Below are 17,639 nucleotides of genomic sequence, written 5' to 3' on the forward strand. Positions count from 1 at the left end.
CACCTAGAGATCTAAAAATGCAATGCTTTAAGGTTTGAATCATTGGCAGTGACCGGCCAATCACATAACATTTTCTGCAGAGTATCTCTGAAGCATTACCCCTGGCAATGTAAAAATAGCTGATGAGTGAGTATGTCTGTTACTTGACACTGCATGGTTATTCTAATACGTATGTTTGCTTCTTCCCCAGCATGAACTCCATTTGGTTTCCCCTTGCCTGATATCTATTTAAGTACATTTTAGTAACTTTGAATTTCTTGCTCACTTCATTTCACTTGACTAGGCAGGACTGTGAGGGCTCAGAGCTTGGTCTTCTCTACTTTTTTTTGTTTGGTTTTCAATTCTTATTCCCATTAAAGAGTCATGTTAAAAAGGGTATCCTGGAGCATATAAATAATGGGAAGAGTTAGTAATCAGCTAACTGTTCTATACAGTGGGATAAGGTTTTGGCTTAACTGAAGAAAGCACAATGCTGTACTATTTCTGATCAGGAAACTGGATCACAGAAGGTAAGGGGCAAAATTACACGGACTTTTTAAAATAGGGAAATGTTGATGCTCTGTGTGTGTGTGTGTATGAGCATGTGCACACTTCAATATCCACTGTGAAACTGATCAGATGAGAAACTTTAAGCAGCATTTATATTTTTCCTACAGTAATTAGAGGTGAAAAGACTCTTTGGTTACTCTTGTCCATCTCCTCCCACTCTGGAGAATGCAGGATTGTCCTTAGAGTCTCCAGATGGAAAGTTGTTGGGTTTTTGTTATTCTTTATGGGACTAATGTTTATGCAATAAAATGTAATGTTATATGGAAAATTAGCTTGAGCCTCTAAAAAGATTACTAAGTTGTTATGAATGACTCTTTCAGTATGTTGTTTAACTGTCTATTGTGCTGTGAACAACTTTAAGCAATACAAATGGATTTTGTTTTCCAGCTGGTTACTGCATATACAAAAGATAGTTCTAAAACTCTGGGGGATATGAGTAGGGTTTTGGGGGGGATTTTTCCTTTTTTTTGACAAATGGAAAAATTCCATGCAATGAGTGTGCTATGAGTGCATGAAAAAACAAAATAGTTCAAATGTGTAGGCGATGCACAGGGGCTGATATAAATGATCAGGACTATGACATGTATCCAATTGTAATCGCTGGAAAATTTCTTAAATGACATGAGCTTTTGGAAGACAGTTGTTGCAGGAACATCTCAGACTGCCAACATAGGAACCATGTTTTATTATCCCAGCTGCAAAGCTCATCAGCAAAAAAAATAAGGAGAAGTCCAAATAATTCAAATGGATCTTGAAAATCCAGACTGATTATGCTTAGTTCATTAGTCTATAATTAGACAGCTCTTTAAGAGAGCTGAGGAGGAAAGAGGATTCAAACCCTGGGCCTATGGGGCTGATGGAAGCTGAATTTACCATTGAGATGTTTAATTTTGTACTGGTATTGGTCAGAGGGACACTGCACTCATTTACCACCATTGCCAAGACGCAGGCTGGGAAAAAAGAATGGGGGAAATAGAGAAGGGGTGTAAAGGAATGGAAAAGAAGTAATAATCATGGGATCAAACACTGATGCCAATATACTTTTTTTCTTAGTCTTGACTGAGTCAATGGGATTTTTATTTGCACAAAGACCAAAACTCCTGAGTAAGGACCTGAAGGTTTAGCCTATGGAAAATATCGACAGGTAAAATTGATCCAGTTGTATTTTGGACTACACACAATTAACTCTATCTATCCACCATGTTTGTCACTGTGGTATCCGACCTTTTTCAAATTATGTACAAGTGTTATGCCTCCCACTCCCAACTTGGTTAGCAAACTATTTGTAACAGGGGCTTATCTACTGAATTTGAAGGCCACAACAAAGAGTGGTTTCAGTGTAGCAGCCGTGTTAGTCTGTATCTACAAAAAGTACAAGAGTACTTGTGGCACCTTAGAGACTAACAAATTTATTTGAGCATAAGCTTTTGTGGGCTACAGCCCACTTCTTTGGACGTATGCAGTGGAAAAATACAGTAGGAAGATATATATACACACAGAGAACATGAAACAATGGGTGTTACCATACACATTCTAACGAGAGTGATCAGTTAAGGTGAGCTATTACCAGCAGGAGAGTGGGTAAGAAATAGCTATATCCCTGCAGCGTGAGCCAGAAATCGATTACTCTAATCCTTCATTCCTACCCGTTGCTCTGAGCTGTTTGCCTTGTCTGCTCTCGGGATTTGATTGTGCTGGTGTTACCAGAGCTGAGCAAAGATGCAGATCAAAAAGAAATCAGAACCAAGACCAGAGAAATTCCACTTGCCTGAAATGCAGTTTTGTTTGTCCACCGTAGCCAGGTTTCTCAATACATTGGGAGTTTCTTGATCAGGCAAATGCAGCTGCTGGGTTTTTTTAAATCTATTTAGGATTTGTTCTCTGCATATAATGCAGTGGAGTGTAGCATGCAAGATGACATATGAGGTTTTATGTATCTTACATGTCCTCTGTGTATGCCATTGTGAGAGATGTTTGAGGAAGTTGTGGGTTTCCAGGGTTTGTGTGTTGTGTCGTGAGGTGGTGTGTGTTTCAGGATCCAGGTGTGTGAAATATTTACCAGATACGTATGGCATATGTAACCGAGAGCATGTATCTTGGAGTGTGGAGGTGTGAACTTTGTACTGGTGGTGGACAAACTTTGCCCAGAGGCAAGTGGTTGTAACCACTTACTTCAGTGAAGTTTTGCTATCTGCATTTGGCCCAAGTTGGTTGCATGCCGCGAGCTGGCTTATGCAAATTGTGTGATTTGGTGCACATTCGTCTTGATTTGTATCTAGATACGATGTGATCAGATGGTGAGTGTTGTGCCACTTGTCAGGTTCATGTGTGCTGCTTGCTTGTCCATGTGTTTTGGGGGTGATTGCCATTCGCATAAAGTTCTGGCCCTGTATGAAGTGGGTGGTACAGATCTTTGCTCCCTTCCAGAATCCATTTGAATCAATTTGTGAGATCATCAGAGGGTGCCCTCTCCCCTTAGACTTGGGATAATGGCTTCCCCTTCTCTCAGAATCCCCTTGCTGTCCTCCCACATGGTCATGGATGGACATGGGGTGTGTTTCTTTAACTGAGTTCCGTGTTGCCTGTCTCCTGGGCTTGCTAATAGTGATGTATGCAGAGGCACTAATTGGGAGTGATTAATCTAAATTATGCAGTGATGGAATCCAAGTAATCTAGCCACAAATAGAAGAGGCCCGGCAGTGGTGCAGACTCATTTCCAAGTCTCTCACCTAGCTACATCACCTTTACATCACCCCCCACCCTTTTCCTTGCCTTGCGTGTGCTCTCAAGTGTTACTTCTGGAGCTATTTGGAACAATGTGCTAGAGATCTGGATCAGAACAACGCTTGGAAACTTCATATCTCATGTTCTGCACTTAGATGGGGGGGAGGGGGCAGAAGGCCCTTTAATTTGTTAGAAAAGTTTCTAAAGAAGTGCAACAAGATTAACTCTGGCCATGCATCAAATTAATGTGTGGGGTCAGCAAATGGCAGAATCAGCCAGTTCACAGCTACTGTAGATCCTGCCTCTCCGGCTCTGCCTCTGTCATCAGCTTTAGTTGGATCACACATGGGTTGCCATATCTTACAGTCAGTTCTGCTCAGTTTGAGCTCATTTTGATGTCCCCCTTTGCCCTGGGCTTGGTATATTTCAGCTGTTTGCCATGCCCTTGGTTTTTTTTTTTCCACCGTACAAGACATTGTGTTCCAATGCACAGATCTAGGAAGAAATGCAACGCAACATGATATAGCATCCACACAAAGCAGTGTACCTATGCATACTATGTCATGCCAAGGGAAAACATAGAACTGATCCTGCACCTATGGAAAATAATGGGACTTTTGCTATTGATTTTTGTTGGGCAGGCTTGGGATTTTAGTGGAGAATGGACCAGCTCCTGTAACTGTTATCCAGGCAAATCTGTCAATCCTTTTGCTTGAGCCATTGTGGAATGACTTAGGATTTGATATATGGTATGTTTCAACAAAAGGGTTGGATTGAGAAGTAATTTTGTTTACCTATGTGGTCTGAGTTCTTGAATGTACCTTTGAATTGCATGTAGACATGTGCACATAGGTAGACTGGGCCTTTGGGGCCCAGCAACACCTGGGCCCAAAATGGTCCTGATTGGAGGGTGATCCTGTGCTCAGCAGGACTGTGGAGTCTGCTGCTGCCCATTTGCACTGAGTGGTGCTCTGTTAGTGACACACAACGTCCAGCAGTTAGCCAAGCACACCTCTGGGAAACGACCTGGTTTAAGGCCTTTTCCATCCCCTCAGTCAGGCAGGCGGGAGAGCAAGGAGTGAGGAGATCTGGGAAATAGGGAAGGAGGATAAAATGAGAGGATGAGTATCTTACAATAATGTCTTGCTGGGGGGCTCCAAAAGTCCATATTTGACCCTGGATTCTGGAACCTCTCCAGTGAGCAAAACACCTGCTGTGGCAACAGATACACAGAGAGGGAATTGGCCTTACCGAGGCAACGGCGAGTGATGTGGTATACAGAATGGGTAACAACAAACTCATTTATGAGCAGGACTAGATTCTGGTTAGAACTAGTTGCTTGTCATCTTTCTTTGTTGTTATAACGAATATTTATAATCAAAAACAACCAGCTGTCAAGGTCTCAGAGCGCTGCTTTAAAATGGAGCACAGAAACTAGGACATACGTACAACAGCGCTGAGAACAAAGCATCAAATCAGGTTCCCAAAGCAGAACAGTAAATCCTAGGAGCCCATCAACGCAGCCAAAGAGGAAACAGGTTGTTCATAAGGATGCCACTGGTGGGTTGCTCATTAAGAGGAAGAGAATCCAAGATCACAGATCCCTCAAGAAAGAGACAATAAAAGAGAAAGAGAAAGAGAAAAGGCCCCATGTCCTGTCCTTTCAAGGTTATTTTATGGATGAGCACCTGTTCCACACATATCTCCAGTGCTATGTAGGTAGATGGGGCCCTGCCTGTCCTCCACGAGACTGGTTCTGCACTTATTTTATATGATTACAGAAGAGGCAGGGGACAAATTCTGAGGAGCAGGATATAATCATAGGGAAGATATTACTATGTCAAATTGATTCCTTTGTATTTTGGCTCACACACATTGGCATGTATATGAAGCTTTAGTTCCTTCCCCACCCTCTCACCACTTGGTTGGCAAAACACTTGTGACAGGTACTAATCTACTGAGCGTTGACGGCTACAGCAGTAGGAAACAGCTGTATTCCTGCAGCATGCGCAAGAAACCTTGGAAATTGAATCTTCCAGCCATATATCCCTATCGGGTCTGAGCTGTTTGCCCTGCCAGCTCTCAGCTCAGCTCTCGGTCTAATTGCAGTTGTTGGGCTAGTGTGCGGGTGCAGGGTGGTCTCAGTGGCCTGTGATAGACAGAAGGTCAGACTGGATGATATGATTGTCCCATCTGGCCTTAAGTTCTATGATTATGTCTGTACTAGTGTTGACTAGCGCTAAGCACGGGGTGCATGGAAATGCAGAATCACTGGAGAACAATAAATAGTGAGTTGGATCCAAACTAACCAGTAAAAGGCCTAAAGTTTAGTTGCTTTTTTTCTGACACTGGTTATTACAAATGACTCAAATCCCAAGGCCTCTACTCAGGCTCCAATTCTTCTCCCATGTACCTTGCTGTAATTGTGCCCTAACTCCAGTGGAGTTGATGAAATTACACAGGTGCAAATCTGGAATAAAGGAAGAATTCAGCCCTCAGTTTCTGTCAGGCCTTACCTGGATTTGAGTAATAACTGAATAAAGTCCTCCATTTCTGTCCCATAAGTGCATAAAGAGGGGCTGGATTTGGAGAAATTGGTTCTTCATTTTTATCTGCATATGGCCTAATTCTCCACGGACTTATACCCCCCTGAGCCCAATGAAGCTGCAGGGGATGCAGGTCAAGCTAGAGCCTGGCTTGGTGTATAGGACATGGCCTGGAAGTGCTGCACCTGGTGCCTGTTTAAGAAGAATGTTCGATGATCTATGGTTGCACTGCTGAGACATTTTCTGAGGCATCACTTGCACCTGTCTGACAAGTCAGACTTCCTATTTGCAGATAGGGTATGTTTTCCCTGGATACATTTTTTATGAAGCCTCTGAATTGCATTCAGTGATGGAGGATCAGGGATGGGTCCTCAATAAATAAAAGTGTTACACTGTTTTCGATAATAACTGAAACTCAAGTGTCAAACCTTGATGTCTATTTTGTGTGTGAAGGAGTTTGGTTTAATAAACCCTGCTATATTCTGGATTTCACAGGATCTTTAGAAAGTTCTGTATGGTTCACAGATCATCCTAGACTCATCTAGAATGTTTCCTTGGAAATATTAGATAGCCCTGCAGTAGGAGTTAAATGTACTTAGAAATGTATTGGCTGCACTCAACACCTTAGAGGATCCAGAAATATGATTTTTCCTCTTCCCAAGAAATATAAGGCCAACAAAGTCCCTACTTCAACAATCAAAAAGGGCAAAGTAGGGACAAAGAGGGGGAGCCATCAAAAACTAAGTGATTGCAGCACATATCTGGTCAATGGTGCCAATTCAGATATTTCTGAGTTAGGGGAGCAAATTCGGGTCCCAACCCCCACCAGAACAGATGCTGTTCTAATCCCTGCTTCCCCCTGCAGGGACCCTGGGTCTTTCTTGACTAGGGAGTCTCCTCTTTCTCTCATCACATAGTCATGAGCCGGGGTGGCCAGGAGTCAAGTTCTCAGAAGATGCTCCCGTACTCTGACATACTGGAACAGACTCCCCAGGCCTCAGGTCGCACACCATTGGGCAATTTGGTCTGGACAGAATGGTGGCTAGGCCAAATTTCAGTAGCATTGTGACCACCACAGCAGGAGTGATGGTCTGGCTTGCTCAGGCAGCAGCTGTACTGATTTAGTACAGGACCACAGCTTAACAGCGGTCGGGCAATTGCGGTCAGACCCTAACTACGTGGCCTATGAAACTTTGAGCAAGAGCAAAAACCTTGAGAGGGGCCACATTCACTCCTCAGTGCCTCCCTCGACTGACGCCACTGCATCTTGTTAGTTCATCAGGCTATGTTTGTGCATGGGTAGGTCTGAACTTTCTTCTGGGGTGGACTAGAGTTCAGACACTTCACTGACCTAAGGATGGACTTGAAGGAGGAGAGGGCGGAGGTGTATGCGGTCAGGCTCAGGTGGATGTCAGTCTTATATTTCCCAATTGGGATGGATAAATCTACCAAGGTCAGATGCTTGCTGCAGATACTCTTGTGTAAGCGACAGGGGAAAGTGTCACAGGGTCCCCGTCCTGTGCTTCTCACTTTCCAGAGTTCAATAGCATTGCAGTCTCCCCATGACTGCAGCTGTCACTCTGCCTGTCTGAGTCTCTCCTTCCAAGGCCTTCTCTATCTCTGCTTCTGGGCCTCCATCTACCTTTGCTTCCAAGCCCTATTTCTGTCTTTCAGCACTTTCCTCTCCGTGGGAACTTGTTTTCCACTTGTGTCTAGCTCCAGTGCCTTCTGCTGTAGGTTTTGTGTCTTTTGACCTACTGCAGACCATGCTAGCACTCTGCTCTGGGCTCTTTTGCTTTCCTCCATTCTTTCTCTGGGAAATTTCATCCTGTTCCTTTTACTGAAGAGGGGAAGACTGGAGATGAAAACCTGCTTCTTCAGCCTAAATTTTGTCACTAGAAAGGAGGTTTGAACCCACACATCTGACTCTGGGAAAGCTCTTCCACAGTCTTGGGGATGGGGCATCTGCAGTTTCAGAGAGGGACAGAACTGAGGGGAATCCTCAACTTACCCAGGGTGGTGGTGGATTCTCAATCACGAACAATTTGTAAATCAAGGTTGGATTTTTTTCCTGCTCTAGGAATTGTTGAGGGGCACTTCTCTGGTCTTGGTTATACAGGAGGTCAGACTAGATGATCCCAGTGGCCCCTCCTGGCCTGGGAATCTATGAATCCTGGTTTCTGTGGGATCATCCCCCTGTAGAACCAAAAGGATTTATCTATACAAGATAATACTGGCCTGTGGATTTCTAATCTGTGCTGTCAACTCTGATCCTAGGGATCACATGGAACTCAGTGGCTCTCCATTACCCAATGCCACTGCAGGGATCCACCATGGCATACTCCTTCTCCATTTAGTTATTTAATAGCAAGAAATGCCCTGCTCTTCAGTCTCTAATGCTTAAATATCATTCGCTTGTGTCAGTCACAGGGCTGTGCACATGGCCCCTGTCCTGTGGCTCTGTAGGACCCTGATGCTCTGCTCTCTGCCTTCCTGCCCTGTACCTTGCCATGTTCTCCACACTGGTTTTGCCACTTCATTCCTGGTCATTTTTGCACTTCATAGGATCTTACTTGTTTCAAAGGTGATGGGCAGGGCACCAGTTCTGGGATGGCATAAACAGGAGGAGCAAAAAGGCTTTCCCTGTAACATACATTGTGTTGCAAGCAAATCTTTTCCTCCTTCCAAACTAAACAGACTTGCTAGGATTTCCTTTGTTGAGGGACATTCAGAGGGTGCTAAATACACTGTGGCACCAACCTCTACCTCTTGAGCTAAATAGCCTGGCTCAAGTGCATGGGCTATAATAGACCCACTTCCTCTGTGGATCAGGTGCCACAGGGGACATATAACACACACAATGAGAATTATGCTTATCTTTCACATCACACTCAAACTTCCTCATAAGCAGTGTTGCCATCTCTCGTGAATTTATCATAAGTAATGGGACTTTGGCCACTGCTGGTGGCAGCCTTGTGATGATGTGAAAAGCTGCAGCCTTCACGTGCATTTTGGGAAACCAAACCAAGGTGCAGCACTTCCCATGACAATGTCCTCTGGGCTACAGAGCATGCACTGATCTCCAGCAATGACTTCTAGTGCTAACTTTTCTTCTGACCACTGTCAATATTTCTGGGCCCGTATTATTAGTCAATATTTTATATTTTGAGGGGAACTTATACTGCAGATTCACAGCTAAGACAATGGAGGACTTGCACAAGGTCACTTCAGGCAGAGCTGGGAGTTGAAACCATGTTTTTAATAAAACAGATCTAACTCTCACTCACTTCGTAGTCTTTCAAAAGGAGCCTGTCAGACAGACACCTGTGTAACTCATGCTACTACAACCACTAGACCTCATTCTGCTCCAAGAGCCAGGAATAGAAACCAAGAATCCCAATGTTTTACTGATGTCTCTCAAGTACTTGTGTAACCCACTAGAAATGCATGTGTTGCATCTCGGTGCATGGGCCCATCCAGGCAGAGAATAACACTGTAGTTGAAGCAGATGAGGTCTGTACAGTGACTGGGAAGGTTTTGTATTTAAGAGTGGGTTTGGATATTGTGCCTAACAGTTTATTTTACTGTCGCATTTTTATTATTTGCATATGATGAACAGGAGTGGTCCCTTTCTGAATAGAGTGTGGCAGACTTAGCATGCACTTGACCCCTTAATTCATAGAATTAAAAGGGACCTCAGGAGGTCATCTAGTCCAACCCCCTGCTTACAGCAAGATCAATCCCCAGACAGATTTTTACCCGTTCCCTAAATGGCCCCCTCAAGGATTGAACTCACAACCCTGGGTTTAGCAGGCCACTGCTCAAACCACTGAGCTATCCCTCCCATGCTAACTTTCAAGTGCAGAGAAGCCCTAAGAACAGCGTGTGAAAATTTTGTCTGTCTGGGCAGAGAAGGGCACGCCCTGCGGGCGTCCGCTCCAGTGGTCAGAACTTGATGTAATAAACCTTTCTTTCCAGAAAGCAGCCTCAGTCCAAACAGTGTCAGCTTAGAGCTTGTATGGAAATGAACACCCCTGGAGTTAGTAATGAAAGTTTGCACCCGTAGATCACCTGTTTGGAGCCTGTCCAGCTCAGCAGAGATCAAAAGCCATTCCCATCTAATGGAGGTTTGGTGGCCCCTTATGAGAGTAGTTTAGTAAATCCCAGCTGCAGATCCCATATCACAAACTCCCCCCCAGGCTTTGCACTAAGCTCTTAGGGTATGTCTACACTGCAGCTGGAAGCAAGTGTTCCCGCCTGTGCAGACAGGCTTGTGGTAGTGGGGTTTGAGCTACTGCATTCAAAAGATCTGTGTGGATGTTACAGCAATGGCAGAGACTTAGCCAGCCATTGGAGCTTGGATCCCAGGGGTAGGGTGGCCTTGAGCTCAGTGGCCAGTCTTAGCCTTTGCCATTGCTCCAGTGTCCACACAGCTCTCTTCAGTGCACTGGGCCAGCCCTGCTACCACAAGTCTGTCTACCAGGCTGGGAGGCTCACTCCTATTTGCAATGTAGACATGCCCTGAAGGCCAGGAACTGTTTCTTATTATGTGTGGGGCCAGTTCTTTAGCACAATGGTGCCCTGCTCTCAGTGGATTTTCTAGTAAGTGCTCCTGCATGGGGGAGCAAAGTTGCCTTACACACTATAAACCTGCGAGAATTTGAAACATAAATTGTCACAGACAATTGGAAAGGAGAGTTGTTAAAAAAAGAAGAGTGACCAAAAAGCATGATTTAATTATTTCTTTTTAAAGCTCATGATTTTGGTGGGGGTCTAACTCATGATTTTTAAATTTTGGGGCTTAGCAATATTGGACAGATTTAAAATCCCTCGGCTTGACTTGTTAGTCACACCACCACCTTGTGGCTATGTTCCCCCTACAAGGAAGTTGAACTTTACTATGTTACAATCACAGTTACTCAACCAGTCCCCTTCACATAGCTCAAGAACAAGAGGTCACCCAGTGGAATTAATAGGCAGCAGGACGCACAGTCAACCTGTGGAACTTGTTGCCAAGAGATGTTGTGAAGGCCACAAGAATAACTGGTTCAAAAGGAAATAGATAAGTTCATGGACTCAGGTGTATCAATGGCTATTAACCAAGATGGTCAGGGACGCAACCTCATACTCCGGGTGTCCCTAACCCTCCAACTGCCAGAAGCTTGGACTGGGTGACAGGGGATGAATCACTCAAAATTGCCTTTTCCTATTCATTCCCTCTGAAGCATCTGGCAGTGACCACGGTCAGAAACAGGACATTAGGCTAAATGGACCATTTGTCTGACCCAGTCTGGCTGTTCTCACGTTCTTATGAGTAACACACAGGAGGTGGACGTGGAGGTTAATGTAGTTTGAGTCACACAGGGCCAAATTCTGCTCTCAGTTACACTAATATAAATCCAAAGTAACTTTCCTGATGTCAGAATAATTACTCTAGATTTATACCAGTTTAACTGATAAGAGAAGTTGGCTTGAAGTCATGAAGAGCCTCTGCTACAGTCCAGAGCAAGCTGTCCAAGATACTATTGTTGGACCAGATCTTCAGCTGAAATGGAACCACATCCATTTATACCAGTTGAGGATTTGGCCCAAGGTTTTTCCAAATCATCTCCCACTGCAACATTCAACCACATTATACTTGGGTAGTTGGAAGGCACCCGTGCTAGTTCTTACATTGTCATCACCTCCCTGATCAATCTCTGCATTCACAATCCTTGTTCTGGTCTGGAAGGAATCACTGAAACATCTTAGTCCTGATTGTCTATGGTCTTGCACCTTGTGTAGTCATATATACCTCAGCAATGTCCGTGCAACAGCCCTAGATTGGAGAAATCTGATTGGTTCCCATTGACAACCACTTTGTGCTCACTTTGCTTAACTGAAAATGACCCCACAGGGGGCGAGACAGGGTAGAAGCCTGCTCACATATTGCGCCTTATGGTCATCTTCACCCAGAAATTCTCTCTCTGCAGAGCCCATGGAATCTTGTCTATGTGGCACGCACCCTTCCGCCATGCCTTGGCCTGTCATTGCTGGAGATGCCAGAGCTAGGAATTACACCCCACCCCATCCCCCGTGGTTATTATCTGATCCCAGCTTACTTCAAAACACTTCTGAGGCAGTTTTAAGTTACACTGTGGGCCAACCCAGTCCCCAGCCAGCCCAGGCATCGGGAAGCACAAAGATGGCTTTTGATTCCCTACCTTCTGTTGCGGTGAGCAGTGCTCTGACTGAGCTGAGATTGTGGCCCGTTATTTTTCAAGGGGGTATCTTCATTCCAAGCATCCCAGCTCACCCACTGTTGGGTCGAGACTCCTCTAACAGATTACACTGTATTCTTACAATGCTTAACCCTCTATTTCAGTTTTGCCACTTTAGAGGGCTTTCAGTTACATTGCAAAGGTTCTTTGAGCCAGTGTGAACACTCGATTGTAGGGTGACCAGACGTCCCAATAAAATCAGGACTGTCCCAATATTTAGGCATTTGTCCAGTTATTTTTTTCCCTGTTTTGTTTTGTTTTTTCTACGCCAGAGTAGAGGTGTCTGTGATTTTCTATGTACAGAAGTTTTGGGTTCTTGACTCAACCCCTGGCAGTGATTCACTGGATGACCTTTAGCAAGTCACTGAAGCATCTTTGGCCCAGATCCTCAAAAGGTATTTAGATGCCTGACTCCCACTAAAATCAATGGGAGCTAGGTGCCTAAATAGCTTTCAGGAGCTGGGCCTGCGTGCCTCAGTTTCCCAATCTGCAAAATGAAGATGATGATACTGTAAAAAATGACTGACCACACAGGACATCCTAGTGGTCACAGTGCTGAATAGCATGGCCATGTGGAAATGTCCCTGCTATTGCCAGGAAGAACTCTGATCCTCCTGCTCCAAAGAAACAGGCCACTGCTACTTCAGCCAAAAGAGAACAGCCATTAGACGTAAGCAATGGAAACCTATGACACATGGGGGAGAAGTTCTGCTCCCACCCAACAGAGGGTTGCGGTGCATGTGTCTTCACAAGCAATGGCCAGTTCATTAGAGACTGATCTGCTTCACCCGGGTATGTGAGAATTAATTGCTATTTGCAAAGAACGTAGGAATCCTCTGATTAGAGAGGCTCTGGGGAAGTAGTAAGTGCAAGCAAAGCACTCCCTTAAATAAACCTTGCCCAGAATTCACCCTGTGGATGCACATTTTGGGATTCCTTGCAGACTAATATCATGCAGCAAGTGCCACATGGAAAAATCATCACATAAAAATAAAAAGATACCCACCCGCCAGGGCACGGCTGGGCTGATGACTACAGGCTGCAATGTAACACACAAGGTCCTTGCCAAAATGCCACAGTGATGCATCATGGTGCGACATTTCAACCAAACGCCAACCCAAAGGAGAAAAATAAAAACCTGTCTTCAGATATTGCAGCAACAGTGATGTCACAAGCCTTCAGTCAAGTATAGTGCTTACCTAGTCCCTGCCCAAAAGCTGACATTCAGCCGTTGCCAGAACAGGAATAGCATGTGTAACCTTACCTCCTAATCACAACGGGCTAGGCATGGAAGTGCTCCACTGAAAACCTGCGATAAGTCCATTAGGAACGAAACTCACCCTTTTTTTTCAGTTAGCTCCCTTAAGTATTCACATTTATACAAGTGCTTTAATTATTTCAGATCAGAGATGAGCCTACACTGAAAACTCAGCGCTTTAGAGTATTGCCAATCCACCTCCAAACTTTATCCCTTGCGCAGCCTCTACCATAGGCCAAACGCAAAGTCCCTTGAACAGAACAATTTGAATTCTGATCCACGCCTGAATTTTACAGCTATTTCAAATGTAATTCCAGGGCCTCGCTGGGTGCAGCTGGCTGCCATGTATGTCCAAAAGGGTAGAGGAATGTGGCTTCACCAGGTTACTGAGTGGGTTATAAACAGCTTCTTTGTCCAATATTTCAGCTGTTGTATCATGCTGGATGACTTTGGGTTGCTGACATTCTGTTCCTCTAACAGATTATACTGTATTCTTACAATGCTTAACCCTTTATTTCAGTTTTGCCGCTTTAGAGGGCTTTCAGTTACATTGCAAAGGTTCTTGAGCCAGTGTGAACACTCAGTTGTAGGGTGACCAGACGTCCCAATATTTAGGCATTTGTCCAGATATTTTTTTCCCTGTTTTGTTTTGTTTTTTCTCTGCCTATGGGACATCAGCTTTTTTTTTTGCTCCACTAGTGGCACTCCCCCCTCATATGTGTCCAGATATTTTCTTCCATCTGGTCAGCCTACTTGGTTGCTACCGCTGTTACTTCTTCACTTCTGTACAGAGAACACTCCACATTTGACACTACCTGTGCGCCCACTTAAAGTGTGTTTCACAGCAACCAAAAAACAGCAGAGCAAGTATTTAGTCCACCCCAGCCATACAGAACTCAGTCTAGAGGTCCTTATACATGCAACATTCCCACTGAAGTCAGCGGGAGTTTTCCCTGAGTCAAGATTAAATTGATGCTCCCCCTAAAACCAAACTACAAAGGCGGAAAACACTTTGCACCTCACCCAGCAGTGACTTTGGGGTGCTGCATTGTAGGTTCACTTGCTGGTGAAGCTCATCATCACATCAATGGAGAGCCTTTCTAGAGTTTCTAGGGGTCAGCATTGGTAAATTCCCAAAAAGGGAGATTAGTTTTGTTTTGAGGAGAGTGTGTATCCATGATCAGGGAGAGTCTATCAGGTAGAGCCCACGTAAAGGTTTTCTGAGCCTGTTTTAGTCTAGTTGCTAGGTTCTTCATCCAAGTGCCAGGCCTGCTAATGATTAAATCCAGTTTCAGTGCTTTTTCTAACAGTAGTTAGCTGCTGTTCTTCCCAGGTAGACGGCTTACTCTCTGAAAGGTCTTAAAATGTCAAGACTTGCTCTTCTGTTGCTTGTTCATTGATAATGAATATTGTCCTTATTACCAAAGACAACAGTGGCAAAAAGGCACATGAGCCTAACTAGGCAGGTAGATATTGAATAGATACGGGCCTGAAATCGAAGCACCAGATCTGGGCCTGGCTGAAGTTGGGGGACGTTTGGATCTGAATCCAGAGCCAAGCTTCCCAGTTGGTCCCATCTCTATTATGGGCTGAACCAAAATCCTGGATCTGAATGCTCCTGGAATGTGCAGATCTAGATTTGCTATCTGAGGCTTGACCCCATCTCTAATATGGAATCTGTACTGTTTCCTCTTTCTGATCTTTGTTTGTTCTTTCTGGTGAATATTAATCCATGTTGGAAAGTTCAGTCTGTTTGTATTTAACTAAAACGTACCTGAAATTCTCTGGGTTCTCTACAGCAGAGGAGCAGCACTGGAAACAGCAGCGTGTTTCCCCCATACACCACTCCTCTTTTAAGTGTCCTGGCTCCAGGCATAAAGGACCACCCTTTGGAGAGGGAGGAGCACTCAGTGACCATAGCTCATTCAGTCACTGCTCTCGCTTCAACTGCCACATAGGGTCCATTACAATGCAATTAGACATCCTTGGCTGGCCCATGTCAGCTGACATGGACTCTCAGGGATGGGGCTGGTTAATTGCAGTGTAGACATTTAGACTGCAGCTCAAGCTCTGGGGCTCTCCAGCCTCACAGGGTCCTACAGCCTGGGCTCCAGTCCAAGCCTGAACGTCTACACCACAATTAAACAGGCCCCTAGCCCAAGCCCCGTGAGCCCGAATCAACTGGCATAGGCCAGCCAAGGGTGTCTAATTGCAGTGTAGATATACCCTGAGTGTTAGAAGGGTGGAACTGGACTAACTCTCATCTATTCATAGACTACCAAAATGCCAAGCACATGGTAACAATTCCTAGCTTTCATCAACTTGGGCTGCCATCAGATGAGCAGCCTAAAGATGAAAGGCTCCCTACCCTACTACCCTGAGGTGTCGAACCCAGCCGCAGTAGCTTTCCTGGTGGTGGTTTTTAAAAAAAATAACCTTGTAGTTCATGTTCATAGCCCTCAAAATTTTCCCCTTGCAGTTGTCCTTTTTGTCAGCTGTCTGGGCAAAAACACATGAAATACTGTTGTGTTTTAAAATGAACTAAATTTGGCTGTATGGAGTGTTATTGTAGCTGTGTTGGTCCCAGGATATTAGAGAGACAAGGTGGATGAGGTAATATTTTTTATTGGACCAACTTCTCTCGGTTAACTAAAGATCCAGTAAAAGATATTACCTCACTCACCTTGTCTCTCTAAATTTGGCCAGACAGACATAATTTACTTTAATTCTCCTGCATTTAATACCTGGCTAATTTCCAAGGATTTTTCTCATGTGTTGGAGAGTACAGAGCTGGGGAGAGGTAGTTTCTTGCTGCTGGGAGACTGAGGGGATTGGTACTAGCTCCCCACCTTCCTGTTGAATAAAACACCTCTACCCTTCGATTAGGCTGCCAATATGTCCTACCTCCCCAGCTGGTATGCTGGGCCAAGGGAAAGCAGACTACACTGGGGTGTTAAACTGAGGGCACAGAGGAACCAGTATGGAATAATTAAACCTGTTGTCTTGAGTGCATTAAGGTCCAGATCCTCAAAAGGCACTTAGGTAACTTCCACTGAGAGCTGAAAAAGTGAGGCAAAGAGAAATTACTGCAGCGCACAGTTCACTGCAAATTGTGCAGATTATGGATAAAACTGTGCTAAATTGAGAATTACAGAGCAGCAGTGACAGTCTGCAATTGGCCACTAAAATGGTTATTACAGGGTGAATGTATGAATGAATAGCTCCAATACATGAGCCAGTCATACCTAATTCAGCTCACACAAACAAATGAATTTGTTTTTGAATTGCAGAGTTCACTAGAGGTCAAAAATGCTGAAGGTCGAAAACATATTACGACACCACTTCTGCCAAATCTACTTCATTGAACTATTTTTAACTCCTCACTAAAGATGGGCAGCAATGAGGCCAAATGCAAGCATGAGAGGAAGTTCTAAATACATCCAAGCACAGATGACAAAATTACACAAAAGGTTTGTGCCTGCAGTATCCACTCACATAACAGGTAAGAGTCCCAGCAAGAATGGGATGGCATGTCATTTGTGTTCTCTTTGTTTTGGCTGAACATAACCTTCCTACCCCAGCATAAATTAAGCCATGTCAGAAAAATCCTACACAGAAGGAAATGGAGTATCAGTAAGTATTGGGCCTGAGTGTGGTCTTATTCTGGAGTAAACCAAGGGTAGCTCCACTGAAATCAATGGGGACAGAATCAGGTTCCACTATAGCCAGATGAGTCTAGGAAAAGGTTGGCTGAGTTTTTAATGAGAGCAGGAGGGTGAGAACTAAATCTGAATAACCCATCTGAGCAAGACTGTTCCCTGAAATATCCCTGATACAGATCACCCCGAGCCATGTTTGGGGAGTTTACTGAAATCTCAGCATCCAGCTGTCAAGCCATTTCTTCAGGAGACCTTTTTAAAGGAGAGATGGTCCAAAAAGGAACCCTGGATCGAAACATAGAGGGAGTTCAGATCTGGATCCAAACTTCATATCTCAGGTCTATGATGGGCATTTTATTCAACAGCCTGGCTCTTACTATTGAATATAGATACAGGGAGAATCAAAAATAGTTTAGGGCTGTACTGTGCCTATAAAGCTCAGATCTGCATTGGAGGTACAGTAGAGCCACACCAGTCCGCCACTGGGTCCAGCATACTCCCCAGCGAGCCCTGGTCCATCTCAGCAGACTGCTGTAGAGGGGCCAAAAGCTGTTACAATGTGGCTCTTAACTTGCATAATGCCAGTGGATTAATGGGAGACCCAGACAGCCTCTGACTGAACTACTAACAATTATTGCCTTTT

General features: G+C 44.5%; 1 protein-coding gene across 3 annotated transcripts in view; it reads left to right on the forward strand.

Moving 5' to 3' along the window:
* The first annotated feature begins 207 nt into the window (after window positions 1-207).
* C6H10orf71 (chromosome 6 C10orf71 homolog) overlaps window positions 208-17,639 on the forward strand; it is a 29,362-nt gene continuing 11,930 nt past the window's right edge. Inside the window, exons 1-3 of one of the 3 annotated variants that reach the window (XM_050959970.1) lie at window positions 208-509; window positions 1,603-1,693; window positions 16,628-16,839. The gene's annotated coding sequence lies outside the window, so the exon portion shown is untranslated. The remainder of the gene's footprint in view (window positions 510-1,602; window positions 1,694-16,627; window positions 16,840-17,639) is intronic. The other 2 variants (XR_007775191.1, XM_050959971.1) reach the window with 2 other exon arrangements.

This window comes from Gopherus flavomarginatus, chromosome 6 (assembly GCF_025201925.1).
Source record: "Gopherus flavomarginatus isolate rGopFla2 chromosome 6, rGopFla2.mat.asm, whole genome shotgun sequence".
Classification (NCBI taxonomy): domain Eukaryota; kingdom Metazoa; phylum Chordata; order Testudines; family Testudinidae; genus Gopherus; species Gopherus flavomarginatus.